The sequence below is a fragment of the Dermacentor albipictus genome, chromosome 5 (genome assembly GCF_038994185.2).
Source record: "Dermacentor albipictus isolate Rhodes 1998 colony chromosome 5, USDA_Dalb.pri_finalv2, whole genome shotgun sequence".
NCBI classification, from domain to species: domain Eukaryota; kingdom Metazoa; phylum Arthropoda; class Arachnida; order Ixodida; family Ixodidae; genus Dermacentor; species Dermacentor albipictus.
In genome coordinates, this window is record NC_091825.1 from 40960435 (window position 1) to 40975867 (window position 15433).

Below are 15433 nucleotides of genomic sequence, written 5' to 3' on the forward strand. Positions count from 1 at the left end.
TGCACGTAAAACAGCAGGAGTGCTATTATGAGAAATCCGCTGAAGAGATTCGAATAAAATTTCTTGCATTTACGAGAAAAAGTTATATTACAGTGACTGCAGTAAATGGAATTTCCATTTAAAAACAAATTTTTTCCAGGAATTTTAGGAGATTGGTGACTGAAAAAAAAATAAAACCTGAGGTTTACAAGGCCGTAACTCAGCCATGAAAAACAAACACCGCATTTCTATAAGCTGCATGCATTGGAGCATCAAGAGGGAACAAATATTATGCATAAATTTACAAATTAAGCAAATTCGTTGCAGTGTTTACGATGACGTTGCAAATGCAACATTCGCATAATAATTGTACATTTCAGTGTGCCGTATGATATATTCTTGCTGTCTGCTTTAAATGTATTATTAGTTGCAGTTCGCAGAATTGCAATGTCCTTTTTTGTTGCTGAAGTAGAGTTCTAGACGTCGTTTTCTTTTTATTCTTTTGAAATTTTGTATCTATATAAATGAACGTACAAAACTAGGCAGCTCCACTATAATATTGCTTTCTGAAATCGCTACACTTTAACTTCTTCATAATTCAACAGAACTCATCACATTTGGTGACGTGGTCGCTTTGAAAAACGATTGCCAATTCCCCGTGCATTTAGATAGGAGTTCCCTGTGCGAAAACTTCCCCTTAAGTACTAGTTAGATTAATATATTGGTAGGATGTGTTTGTAAAGCTGCTTGGGAAGTAAAATGTGAAAAGAAAGGGAGAAGACAGGTCTGTTATTCACAAGAGCGTCTGGTTGGCTAAAGTTACTATATGCCAACTTCTGCAATTGTATGATTGCTAAATAAATAATTTAGAGGATGCTACCTCAGTGTGCACCGGAAAATTGCAAAACTCTATTTGTGTGGTGCATAACAGACGTTATGTTCTCTAATAATTCTTTATATACGGCTCAAATATTATCAAGGTATACCATGACAATCTAAGAAACGCCCTGTTTCTTTGGGACCTTACATAATCCAGCAAAATTTCCAGCGATGCTGTTTCTGTCAGAGCAGAGGGCGTACACTAAGAATTGTTAAAGAGGGGAAAATTCCGCGCAATTCAAGCTGGTATACCATACTAAATGCTCAAAACAGCGTTAAGAAAGCCCCACCGCAGGAAAGAGGGCCCAGCTACGAAAACTGCTTTCAATAATTGAGCCACTTTTAGTGCCCTCTCACTGCGCTACATTCAAGTTTGTGGCGGTAAATCAGATCGATTAAACAGATCGTAGATCAAGATACTCACAGCACGCTTCTCTATTGATGAAGGCATTTTTTCCTTCTCCAAATTACAATGAAAAAAATACCTCGTAGCATGAAACATTTATGCTTATGTTCCTTTCTACGTCCTCATTGAGTCGCGCTTACACAATCTATCATGATGTCACAAAAGTGAGCATAATCAAAGCACGCGCCGCGTATCATGCAAGCCAGCAAAGGAGTACGTCGACCCCGCTACAACTTCGACAGAGGCAAAAGAACGCATACGCCACAGACAACCGACGCGGTCAACGGTGACTAGCAGCGTCTACAAGATACGTGAAGTTTGCAAAGGAAAGAAGAGACGCGCGCCGAAACACCTTCTCAGACGTCGACCCACGACGCGCAGAGCAACAGCAGGGTGACAGCCCGAGCCTTCGCCGACGGTTGAGTCGCCACAAGAGATGTATGTGGTTGAAAAAAAAACACAAACAATTTTGGAAAATTTTTCGTTTCTTCTTTCAACCAGGATAAAATTACAAAAAAAACATGAACGAACAGAGCTTTTGTTGTGGTGCGACTCGTTTCGACGTATCTAATAGTTTGGGCAAAAGGAATTTGAGATTCTGCAAAACACCCGGATCCACTACGTAGGGCCAAGGACTGTGTTCCAACCAACCCTTGAGTCCCCTCGCCTATCGCGTACTGCAGATTCCCCCGTTGTTCAGCGGCATGTGAAAGGAACTTGTCCGAGTTTGAAAATGTACACACCAAGCTATGCAACAGGCTCCCAGGGAATCGCGTTCAAAACCTTGTGCACGTGCACTCGAACCTCAATGTCCGGAAGGCTTCGTCCACTGCACAGCACAGCGTCGACGCGCCAAAAGGAAAAGAATCGGACACAGATTGACAAAAATTGTGGTCTTGGCGTTTTGATGTGAAATCACTGCCCTTACGAGAAATCGTTCTCAGATTTTGAACCTAGAATCTCTGCTGAGCCTTTTGTGATGCAATAATATAACAATTATACTCTTTTCAGTGGCGTGGTTTTTCAGAAATAAATGTGGCGTGGTTTTCGTAGCTCTGTTCACAATCATATATTTAAATTTTGTCGTGTTTTAAAAAAACATGGAAAAAAACAGTTTCTTTCACGCCCCTTAAAATTTCTTAAAGCTATACATCTCTAGTCACCACTCTCCTCGAAGACATCTATGTGGCCCCGGCCAAAAGCGCAAGACATTTCTTGAAGATTCCAGGGCTTTGTTCATTCGGAAGGAGCACGACTCCATCAGAAAGTTGGAGAAACTCTAGCGAAGGCGATAAAAGCGCCGTGCTGGAATCAGGGGAATCAGACCATGCCGTTGAAGAGATGTCACGCCTAGACCAGCCGTCTGCAGAAGAATGGATTCCTTGACGAGCCATCCGAAGAGTTGCTCGGGCGTCTGCATTTGCGGGAGAAGTCCCTTTTCCGAGATTTTCCCCAAGTTATGTCGAGGACGTCTGGCTCAAGACCAGCATGGGTGAATATGACTGGACACTTGGCATTCCTATTCATTATGTATCGTACATGTAGAACTCTTAGTGTTTGTCGTTAATTATTTTTCCAGAGTTTTGTTGACACTCATCTGAGTTGCATAATGGTGTGTCTAGCCAATGTGTGCATGCGATCGCCTTATTTGAAGAATATATTTTGTTGAATTTTGACAAATCTGGGCTCTGACTCGGTCTTTGGACCATAACCGGAGTTCGCTGGCGCACCAGACGGCTCTTGTTAATTGTCCGTGCTTAGGTAGGGTTAGTTTCTGAGGCTAAGTCAACATTGGAATTTGGCCTGGCGCTAGCGCCTCGTTCTCGGGGTGCGCGATACATGAATTCAAACCAACTAGCCCGCCAATATGTTTTAGCTAAATTAACAAGCATGGTGTCATGCGCGCACAGGTAAACATGAACACATCTCGCTCGATGAGCGCGGAAACGCGCTGTCAAAATGCTGCAGGGAGGAATCGCGCCAGCAGCAGCGATCTAATTGATATTCGTGGATAGAGAAAGGATTCAAGAAGAGCGGACACTCCCATAGGCTCCACACACACAGCCGACTTTGCACCTACTCTAGCGCCATCGGCCGCAGAAAAGCGACAGCCCTGGGAAGGTGGCTCGGCGGCTCGACACCTATTACTTCACGCGCACTGCACTTCATGTCGGCCACGGTTGGGGCGATTTTCCTTTGTTAATTAGCCATCTTCTTTTTTATACGTCTTCCGACAGCGCAAAGGCATGCGCTTCATGGACAAGCGTCTAAATTACGGAGGTGTGAAAAAAACAAGTGGAAGCGGCGATACTGCTGCGTAAGAGACTCACAGCCATGAAGGCAAGCCCGGGATAAATTCGTACACGTTTCCAGGTAGGCCTTATGAACTAGAACTGCGTAAGAAATGGATCGCAGCTGTGAGGGGACTTAAGTCCGCTTCTGTCATCATATTTGTGAGAAGGTCTTGCTTTGTAAATCGTGCTACACGTCCGCGTTTCGCAGCTTGTGGCGATGCCAGCGGCCATGGCCGGGTCAGCTGCTCAACATTTTAAATACATTTGTCATGACTGTGCTGATTTGACTACTGCTTAGTGTAGCCTGAGCATTTGGTATGATCATGATAACACTGGCGTATGTGATGAGCAATATTTCCTGCCAAGGAAACTTACTTCATGCTGGCGAGCGCTAATTCATAGACGATACTCGTTTCGGGTGCTGAGCGTCTGAGGCGCAGTTCCACATGGTGCAATTTTTCTTGCGACTTTACATTTACGAAATGCAAAATCAAAGCGCGTATGCAAGCAAACACATTCGCAAGTGAAATCAGACGTCATGAAAAGGGCATAATGAACCTTGATCATTGCATCTTATGAAAAACGAACGTTCAAGTCATATGAATTCAGATCTAGTGGTTAATAAATCTCGTTTTTCTGCTGCAGATGGCTCCAAATGGGTGCCAAACGAATCAACCAGGATATGCTCTAACCACTTCGTCAATGGACAAAAAAGCACAAACGAAAGCCCCAGGCTTTTTCCGGGAGTTCACAAAGTGCGGCAAGGTAACGAGAATAAGTTAACGAATAAAAAGACCTGATAGACAAGGGCTTGTTTGTCTCACTTAACACGCAACACCACTAGTAGTTGCGCCGATTACGTCGGCATGTAGGTCCGGGTTCCGTGTTCAGCAGTGAGCCACGACAGACGGGCTACAACTGCTTCAAAACCGCAAAATCTTTCGTTTGGCACCGTACCAGACGACGAGGAAGCACACAGAACGTTAGAGGACCGTTATGTAAAAAATCACTTTCAGTCAAAATCGCACCCGACCTGATAAAATTTCTTTATTTCGATCAAGCATAGTGACTGCTACATGGTCCAAAAATTCTAATCGAGTTACTTTAGCTAACTCAGCACAATGGTGCTGACGACAGCCCACGATAGCAATCGTGAAGCTCGAACTCGATGCGCGCATCGCTATCGACTAAACACGTATCGACAATACCGGGACCCAAAGTTACCACGCAGCTGTACTCGGTTCAGTTCTAGCTGTATGGTGATCTAAAGTAGCAATGTCACATGCGGATGAAATGGTAGGCCGTGGCTTACAACGCGCCGGAGGGAAACGAGGCATGCACCGGCAACAGCGAGGCGTCAATTGAAAATCGGTCAACCTATTAGAAGCGCAGCGTTTTCCGAGTGCCAGTTTAGTGAATTCGATACTAGTGCCACAGTGGGCTTTACTCACGTGTAGGGTGACTTCGTACAGTTGTTTTACCTGCTGTAAACGGGACTTCGCCTGAACGTCCACGCCGGCCACTTCTTTCGCGGAGAGAACATGTGAACCAGCGTATAGCTGTTCTCCGCTGCTTAATGCAGCTGCATGAAAGTACTCTCCTCTTCCTTGAACATGCCTACACCTGCATAACGTATTTCCGACATCACCGAAGCCCACGCTTGCACCTTCATGTACTCAAAAAACGGCGTATCACATGCGGGTTTCGGCGACATGTGCACGCAGTTTAAATTTCGCGGTCTTCCCACCTTCCCAGTGTCCCGCCGCTCGCCACAGGCGGCGCTGAGCAACACGGCACCGCAGCTGCACAGTGGCGCCCCCTGTTCACTGGATGAAGCCTATAGACCTCAGACTCTGCCCAGGCAGCGCTGCGGAAAAACCTGTCACCAGCAGCCCCATCACAGACTTGGCACGAACTGATAAGTGCAAAAAGAGCTGTCCGCAAGCGAAGGTGCATAGCCCACAATGGACCCTCCGCTTTCGGTTGTGTTGAGGCACGGGTTCCTAAATATCAAGGAGCTGGAAAGCTTCTTCCGCCCATCCACGCTTCGGAAAGGGAGGAAGCTCAGGAGGGCGAAGTACGTGTACAATATAAAGGAAGTCGCAGGTGTTATTTCGGCGTGCTGCAACTCGCAATTACAGAGAGCATCAGGTTTGTTTTAGGCATATCAGCATAAAAATCTAAGCATTTAATATTGGTTCGTATTGAAAATGTCCTGTACACATGACTAAAGTATCTCCTATATTTTTATGCATTCTATCGTAATGTTATTTCTCGCAATTATTTACAGAGAGTAAATCCTTCCATAGCCTTTTTCAGGGCAGCAAACAGAAAAGGTGTTCCAAGACAGCAAATAGCGTGCGAACATAAGGAAAGTGAGCTTCTTACAGCGCCTACACGCCGCATCTTTGTTTCTCGCAGGAGCTACAGCCTCGCTCAGTAGCTTTGAATTTTTTGCAGACGCTTCAATTTAACAAGCGTGCACAAATAAATGTAAATCTGTAAATGTAAATTTAAACGTAAATCTGTACATGTAAATGGAAATGTAAACGCACACCTTTACAGATGTGCGTTTTTTCGCAATTGCTCATCCAGTGCTCCTACAGCAACTTTATTCCTCACATTTGAAAAACGCAGGCACAGCACATTGCGAAACGTGCCTGGTGTATCGGCTCAGGACATACAAAATACCGACACTATAAATGAGCTCGCGATGCAACGATGCTCTAGAACAGGATTTTGAATTCATAAACGAACCAAAGTCTTTGGTTAATCTGACCTGCCAAATCTCCCTGTTTCATTTGTTAAGTCAAGCGGAGGCGGACGCCTGTTAAAAGGTGGAAATACCGATGGCACGTACGCAGGATGGGTCGCAACGTTGTTTTTTCTGTTACCAACGAATTGGCGGCTGCAGATTCTTGAGTTTTCGCTTGGTTACCGCGGTCCTCCGTCAGAGCTACGCAACACAATTACAGCAGAACAAAACTGTCGCACTTTCTCATGCGAGCCGCTGTGTTGTGCGGAGCGCAAGTAATTCCATTACCAAACAGGTCGAACGGTCCATATCCAGCGCTCTCGCCTTTCCCCTTCATACGATCGCGATGGAAATCGGTAAAACTGAACGCTCTTATTCACTCCTTCACGTTCATGGCAATTTAGAACACAACACAACAGTAGCGTCGATTGCGGCGTTTTTTCGTAGAGCGCAGAGCTATCGAAGTTGCCTTCGTTACTGCCATCAGTGTGAAGAGTGAGCCAGCAAGCGCTTTATGGCAGTTCGGCGGCCCGTCCGACTATCGTAGATATCCATAGCTGTCTGTCTGGGTGTTAAATGCGCAAAACACTCGCAATATGGACCAACGTCTAGTTAAATCGTTGTTTCGCAGTCGCTACCTGCATAGGCAACTCAGCAGGGGAGTCGGCCTTCGCACTACTCAATTACTGCCTCTTCGCACCGGCAGGTGGCGCTACACGTCTTGCGAAACTCCGGAGTCTGGCGTCTATAGAGCCCAGCGGTCAAATTGACTGCAGCGCACCAAGCCGCCTAGATTACTACCTGAAGCACGCCTCCGGTTTCTGTTTTGCACGCACGCGTTTTAAATGCTGGCTAGAACGCGTTACGCCAAGTGCACTGATCACCACGGCATTTGCTTTTTTTTTTCTACTGCTTACCCGTGCACGGTCTTGGTGCGGAATCCTTTTATTATTAGGTAAAAAATGATAGCGAACGATCTTTACAAGCCTCCATCGAATAGGTGCCGCGCGCAATTTCGTAAGACACAAGACGCCTTCTGAAATAAGGGAATGTTTATTTTTACTCTCTATGAATGCTCGTTTCGGGCTTTTTGTGCATTCATCCAACGTTCTGGCACCAGGTAAGCAGCAATAGTTCCCGTACAAAACTGCACCCGATGACGTCAGCTGAACAAAGTTAATTAGAAGCATGTGTCATTTTTGTATTAACACCTTATAAGAATAATGCGTGTAGAGGCGAAACTTACGAAAGTGCTGAATGGGCGGCATTACAAACAAAATCAATTCGCTTTTACATACATGGCGCAGAAAATACTGACTCATCCCAAACACTACCGTACATATCACAAAACATCCCATTACCAAGCTTTCCCCCCTTCCCGGTCCTTATTTCCTGTACTTTCAAAAGCATGAATCGCGTCTGTGCGTTTCCAAAAGAACTTGGCTTCAACCGACGCGATGGTACGCTACGTATACACAGAGGTGGCCACAATACGGGCTCTCAACCAGGCCATGCTGGACCCTCGCAGAATTCCTCCTACTCGAACTCAAGACAAATCCTTCAGTGCAAGGTCTGTTTTCAGTCGTTTAGAAGACGGAATTTTCGAGTTACGAGTTGCTGCTGTTTGAGCTTCCTGGCGCTATCTTTTGCGAGTTCTGCCTGCGCAAGCAACTGACTCTCGTGTTATCACTCTTGGCAATCGCTCGTCGCGTTTTTGACAAGTTCGAGTACCGAAAGAAGGTATATGTTGTTGCGGGGCCATAAAAAGCGTCACAAACTTGTCCCCCTAAGATTTAGCACACGCCAGACAAACTTTGTCACCGCGGCCGAGGTGCTTGTCGCTGCATCACGACAGGCACGGTGAGTGTGCCTCAAAATTATCCCGGAATGTAACGAAATAATCGAAATCATGTTGGAGGTCAGAGAAAACGTCACGAACTTGTTCCAGTAAGATTCAGTACGCGCGAAAAAAACTGCATCACATGGCCTAGCTGCTTTTCGCTAACTCCGTCACAACGCCAGGCGCGGCAAGCGTGCCTCAGAACTGTCCCAAAAGTAGCAAAATTAATTACAAATATATACAATTACAAGAAACCGTCGCAAACATCTGTAACGAGTCATTAACTCAAATTAAGTGCGGCAGGACCTCTGAGCTGTTTTTCGCTAACTGCGACCCAAGTCTAGGTTCCGTGACGTAAGCCTGATTGCTCGAAATATGTCGCACACTGTGAAACAAAATTTCTCACCCTCCCGCAGTTCAATAGTGCAGTGGTGCCATGTCGAAGTGCAGAAGGAACGTAAGAGTACGCCGGGAGCCCAAAGAGCCACGTTAAAATCCAAAAATAAGGAAAGCAGGCAGACGGCTGACCGAACAGGCCAATGCCTACACGCGCAGCCGGCCTCGCTCGCTTCGGCTGCGTGTCTAACACATGCACTGGTGCGTCATTAGCCTGTCGCTAGGTAACGCAAGTAAGTCGCAAAGCATAACTTAAAATATACGCACATATTTTTAGTTTTTCCGGGAAATAAAAAAAATGTAAAGCAGTGTCTGTTAACTTGATTTTACATTCTTGCTTTTTTCTATGCTCGCGGCGGCAAACGGTCGACAACAATAATAGCGTGACGTATTTCCTGTTGCCAGATTTCCCCGAGTGTCCCCTCTTCTTGAAAGCCTTTCTCTATGATTGGTGTATTTCTCGCTTGAACGGGAACGAAACGTCGAAAGCACCGCGCATACGAAGGTACCGGCACTACGCGCACTCCGCAAACATCGCATATCGCTTTGAAGATCCGCGCGCGCACTTTGGCGGCGTCGCAGATCACTTACAAGACACATGCCACCCCCCCCCCCCCTTCGCCCTGCGGGAGTCCCCTCTCTCGCATTACCCCCGTGCCTCGCGCGCGACAGGAGAGGGAGCGCTTCCGGCCCGCTCTCGCGGCGTTCGCCGGCCCACCCTCGCACGCCATACAACATATAGCATATATAGCACAGCACATACAGCATACAGCATACGGCACTTACAGCCTACTGCGCGCGGTGATTTTATAGCCCTTGGTTGGACTTAATACGTAACCTCATGTCGACGGCGACGGCAGAAATTCGCCTGGAGTGTCCATATAATCGCTGTCGCAAAAAAAAACTTGACGAGTCTTCCTACTTTCATGCAATTTCATCATGAGAAAGATATTTAGTATTAGATGTTTTTTAGTTGCTTCTGGATTTTGCGAGATCTGGCTTTTCATTCCAATTGGGAACCACTGTCTGTGAACGGCAACAGCTGTCTGCATTGAATATCCCTGCGCCTCGGGGTTACATTGAAACTGTATTTAAATTTCAGCCATGTAGAGGACGCTCTCAGACTAGTTCGAAACTACTGATCTCTGTTAAAACCAGTGCCTACATATTTCTTCTTGAAGGAGACGCGATAAACAATAATTGTGTTTGATATTGTAGGTGATAACTAAATAGCGGAGAAAACTTTGGCGCACCCAGTAGTTTAAATCACGCAACTTGGTTCAAGGAAGGCATACTCTTTCGTATCACACAATATTAAATTGTGAGCGGGTGCGTTAGGAATAACAAGTAGATTGTAATATACAACCGTGACCTGGACAGCTGCACGTGTGGAAAATATGAAACGGAAACAGTGCGCCGAGTGTGAAGTTACTGTACACAGTGAAAGCGAAGGGGTACGCAGGAAAGCAAAGTATTGCTTTTCTTTACTGTCTTCCCCTGTCAATGTCGGGTCAGGACAGTGCCCGAATGTGTTCCGCTCCCTTTAGCAGCTATTACTCTTTGACTGTGTAGCAGGCACGCTCACAAATTGTCTAGTGGCTTCTGTGGATATTCGTAGATGCGGTTGACAAATATGTGCGTGGCTCAGTTGGGATGTTAATTAAAAGTGAGAAAACTGTTTGGCAAAAACCCTCAGTCACCGCCGCCACCATGTGTTTTTGGCCTTTGCCTTTACTAAGCGAAGTAGCTTGCTTTAAGTCCGGTTCCCCAAATTTATATATATTTCCGAAACGGCGTCAGATGTTTGAGGTGCACTTAAGCGCTTCACGAACACTCGTCTGGGGAGATAGTACATTAAAAAAAATACACAGGTTTCTAACGAATGACCAAGTCAAAACCCACCTGAGGTTGCGGAGCCCATAAGTGTTCCGAAACCTCATGTTGTTCTTGCCGACATGCTGTCGTCGTTAGCGTGATAACACAGCAGGTGACGTAATGATTGAGAATAAACTTGAACACGGTACCGTACATGCGAATGTATATGCCGGTACTTTCATTTCGAAAATCCCAAAAGCGTGCCCTCATTTCCCCACAGATAAACAAGAGGCGTACCGGAAACGCTCTGCTTTTACATACGCGTACGAAACCAGCAAAAGGGTCTGGTTTCTTCGCCAAGGGTGACCTGCGTTTTCTGCACACACCTTTTCCACAACAAGCTCTTCAACGTAAATGACCGCCTAGAAAGCAAACATCTTCCAACTGTTTTTTTCAAATGTCTTGCGCAGATTGAGGTAACACCTAAATTGGCGAGTCAGGCCAATTTCTAGATGGCTGAAAGAGCACCAGTCCAACGTCGATAATGACCTTGGATTGAATTCACAAAGCTTTTCCTTCGTAAATGCTGTTTCCCATTGGCTGATCGCCTTCGCTAATAGCATGTCCTATGTAGCGACCGCCCGCCGCTGCTTTGTCCCCGCCGTCGGGGTCATTGCCCCCTGCTCGAACCGAAGTGGCTGTCCTGACAGGGGCACCACCACTGCCACTCGGCAAACCTGCTTTAGCTCTTCAATAAAGCCAGTCGACTCTCCATTCAGAACCTGTCACAATGTGATTACTTGCGTCCGCTAAACCGAGCTCTCAACACCTGCATCAATATTGGCTGGCACGAACGCTTTTCGCATAAGAACGTTTTGTGAATCCGGTCCCATGCTCACAAAGCATGCGCAGAGAATGTATGCATGTGGAATCATTTGGCCGACTGGGTCAACGCATGGGTCTTAGCCAAAGAAAAACACGTTAAAAAATATGTTATTAGTGGAACGTTAGCTGAGGCAGGTGATATACCGCTCCATAATCAAGATGGAGGGCACCATGCCTTATGTTTATTCGCGATGATTAGGTCACCAGCTGCGTACTTCAATCGACAACAACCGAGGGGCTTCTTCATTGCGAAGAAGCACCATTTTGGTTCAAGAACGTCAATTTACTTTGACGATGAGTGACCCGGTTCCTGCGACCCGATGCAGCCGAAATGCAAGAACTCCTAATTTGGAAAGTCTATCGAAAGTTATGTAACAAGATGCATTTATTATGATAATAAAGCTCTCAGGATGGCCTGAATCAAGGTTCTCACCGGCTACTCAGAAGTGGGGAAGGAAAATGGGAATATAAAGGAAGACTACATCATACTTGTATGCAAATCAAAGCGACTATAGTCGGATACAACTTTAGAAAAAAGGGGGCGTTTACTCCTCCGAGGCAGATGCACACGAGCATCCACCAATGGGCGCGCACTCTGGACCGACGTCATGCGCCGGACGGCCGGTGACTTCGCCGCTTCAGTCATCTGGCCGGGGCCTCCCCTTTTTTCTAAAGTTGTATCCGACTATAGCTTACAGCAGAAGGATAAATAGAATCGTTGCATTATTTCAGCCTTGAACTTGCCGGTAAAAATCTTCTAGCCTTTGGTACTGTGGACTGGACGTTGGCAAATGTCACTTAATGAAAACGCTAATGAACGAGTAACCTAACGACGTCTAAGAGGATGTTCAGCGGAGGTTGGCATCGCAGAAACACAAGATGTTCCCGGACGCATTTATGTATTACATTATTTGTTGTTTAGGCTGCCTTAAGTTCGGCATCAGCCCACATTTTCCGCCTGCACTATCGCCCGGATCGATCCATATTCTTCAGTGAGAAAAGTTACACGACCCGTTCCGCTTAGAGAAGCGCGCAGTTTTAACAAGCCGATCTGGCTTTCGTTTCGTCCTTTCTGCGCTAATTGCGCATTATTAGCAATCTATACATAGCTCAACGCTAAGTTAGAGCGTCTTTTTCGTTGCAAGCTTCATTTTGACGCCTTTTTGGTTGTCTTACGTGTGTTAGAAAGTCTTAATTTGTCTAATTTGACGAGATATGTGTGGCCAAATACACACGCCCTACGTATCCCAAATTAATCTGGAGACCTTGTCTTTAAAAGAGAAAGACAGAAAAGTGTTCACGATGAGAAGGGAAATTGCGGGGAATGAATTTGAAAAGTGACAATTCTCCTAAATATTAAATTCACACCAGTATCTCGTAAAAATTCTATCAGTGCTTTTGGGATATAGCGCCATTGAAAACACAGCAGAGCAAGATCCCAATAAGATCACTTCAGACCACGGCTGTTGGGTGAACTCGGACAGATGTTATGTAATGACAGTTTTTCCACAGGATGTCGCAGCGAGATGTACAAGACATGTTCTTTATAGTTGATGTTGCTCTGCCACACTTCGCAGTGTGGCTTTTCAGCCAGGCTAGCAGGACGTAGGCAGCACCGAATGAACATCATAGCTAGCCGTAACACGTGTAGCAAGCTATAGTTCTATCTCTAGAACAAGCTTGTGTCACTTGTTTTGATAGAATGAGAGGAGGGAAGTGTAACTTCAGTTGCATATCTATGTGGACTCCGGGAAGATGCCAACAACAGTAACTCGGTTGCGCCCAATGCGCGTGAGTATTTTCACCTCCTAGTGTGACAACTAGAGCATTAGTGTCTCATCAAAAAAGTGGGATGGGCCATTTTTTACATTTCTGCGGGTCATCGGTTCCTCCGCATCAGCGGGGTCATTTCCGTATAATCCACAGGGCCCCGGAATCCGCTTAAATCAGACAGCATTGGCAGTTCTCTGGGCAAGATCGCGTACTTCTACGACAGCCCGAGCCGTAAATTTGGCCTACGCAAATGTGTACAACGCGTATCAATGATGCTGCTAAGCCAGAGCGTACTTGTTCTTTAGCAAGGCATGGTATTTGGTTTTCACCACACTTGCGGGTCAGAGCGGACGGTAGTGTCCTTTCGTCTTTCCTCTTCTCTTATTTTTTCAGTTTTCTTTAAAGCGTTGGAAATTCACGAAATGTCCATATTCCCACTAGCCCAGCTGTCCGCTCTATGTAGGGCTTAGATTTCCTGTGTCAAGGCGCTCCCCGTCCGTAGAAGTGCCGTTCAGTCCAGCTGCGCCCTGATTCCTAACTGTTTCAGATGGCCATCTCAAGAGGCATTTGTGTCATCAGTGATGAAGCGTTCGTAAGAACAACGAAGCTGACCATGCTTACCATGTCTGAAGCCATTTCAACAATATATATACCTAATGTTAGGCTAATGCCGAGTGCTGAAACACCATCCAGCGTTGTTAGGAACCTACGCGTTAGTAGGATGTGGCAGTGCGAAATGGAGAGGGAGGGGGGGGTGGACATTAATACGCGATGCGGGGGATTTTTATCAAGGAAGCAAGAACTTATGAGACATATCTGCCTGTGTCTTCCGCGTTTAAGAGAATTGGTGTGTCTTCACCCCTTTCGAACATGTGGTGACACGGTCAGCAACATGCAATATCAGCACTAACCACTCCCACCTTGTATAACACTGCAGTGAAATGCTGACATCGCCTTTACGTAGAAGTAACTACATCTGCCTTAGTTGTCTTTATTTTTAGATGTTTTCGTCCTCCACTATGGGGTATATCTAATGGGCGCGTGACCAAGTTCAATGGGAGTAGGCCGCTTTAGTGACCTACTTCATTTCTCTCTAGAAAATGAGATTACATGGCAACAAGGAAATAGCAGACCACAACAGAAAAGACAGAAAGCGGCATAGCAGCGAGTTCCCTGAAAGATAGCTGCCCTCAGCTCTGCCTTTAATCTTAAAGCCTAACGAACCAGCCGGTCACAGAATATCTAAACAAACGTGGTTGAAAAGCACTATAAGTAAGCGTCGTTGGACAATTTTCTGACATAACAAACGCTTTAAGAAGTTGAATTGCATCCTTTAGAGCAAAATCAAGTTTTCTTAAATTCTTCGAAGTACATTCGTCTTTTTTTTTGTTGCCGCTTAAGTAAATTTGGGCAAACCAGAAATTGCGGAAATCGAGAAAATTTGTAAAAATATTTCACAGCTCTACTTTTGGAATTTCACAAACGTCAAGCTTGTGAATTATTAGTTGAGCAGCAAAAACAAAATGCAAGTTTTGCAAATTCCATACTACATGCAATATTTAACGTATTCAAAGTGCAGAAGGTAAAATAAATTTTCACCATTTTCGTACACGTACTACCCTTGACAGAGCTCACCTGAGAGGTGAGCTCTGTCAGTGGAAGCGAGGTGAGCTCTGTCAACGGAAGCGAAGAGAGGTGAGCTCTATCAGTGGAAGCTACGCCGCCTGTAGCGACATCTCGTAATGCGTTGTCAAGCAACCGTGCGGTAGAATTATTCTTGTGTTACGTTGGTGTTCTCGTCAAAGGAGGACAAAAAAGAAGCCTGCAAGCAGGAGGATTCATCGCAGCCTAAGCATTACACGCTCTCTGCCTTCTTCAGCGCCAGATCCAGATGGCGTTACCACATCCGTGAAAAAACATTCTGCATGAATTATCCTCGCAAGAATATTTAAATATGGTAGATTGCTCTCCAAAAGATGTCTGGATACCTTGTAATATGTAATATACCTTGTAAAAATGCCTAGCTACTTGTAAGTTCTCCTACACTGCGAGAGTCACGTGGGTAACGTGACCCCTTAGGGGCAGCGATGTTTTCGGCCGGCCAAACAACCCAAGGACGCAAGTAGACGTAGCGGTCTGCGCATGCGCAGTACCATCGCCCCTGGTTCTTGCGTACGCAAGCCGCTTGCGTCCCCTAAATTAAAACTCTCTATTACAAGCAGCTTCCTCCATGAAGGTAGTTGCCATGGCCACAGGGCACTGGCCTTACCTGCCTGCAGGAGCACACCGATGGTACATCGTTTGACGACACAGCCTACTGCCACAGGCGGTGTCTACAACAAGGATTAGCCATGTTTAACCTCCAATTTGTCTTTAGGCTTGCTATCCAAAAATGTCTGTTTAGAAAAAAA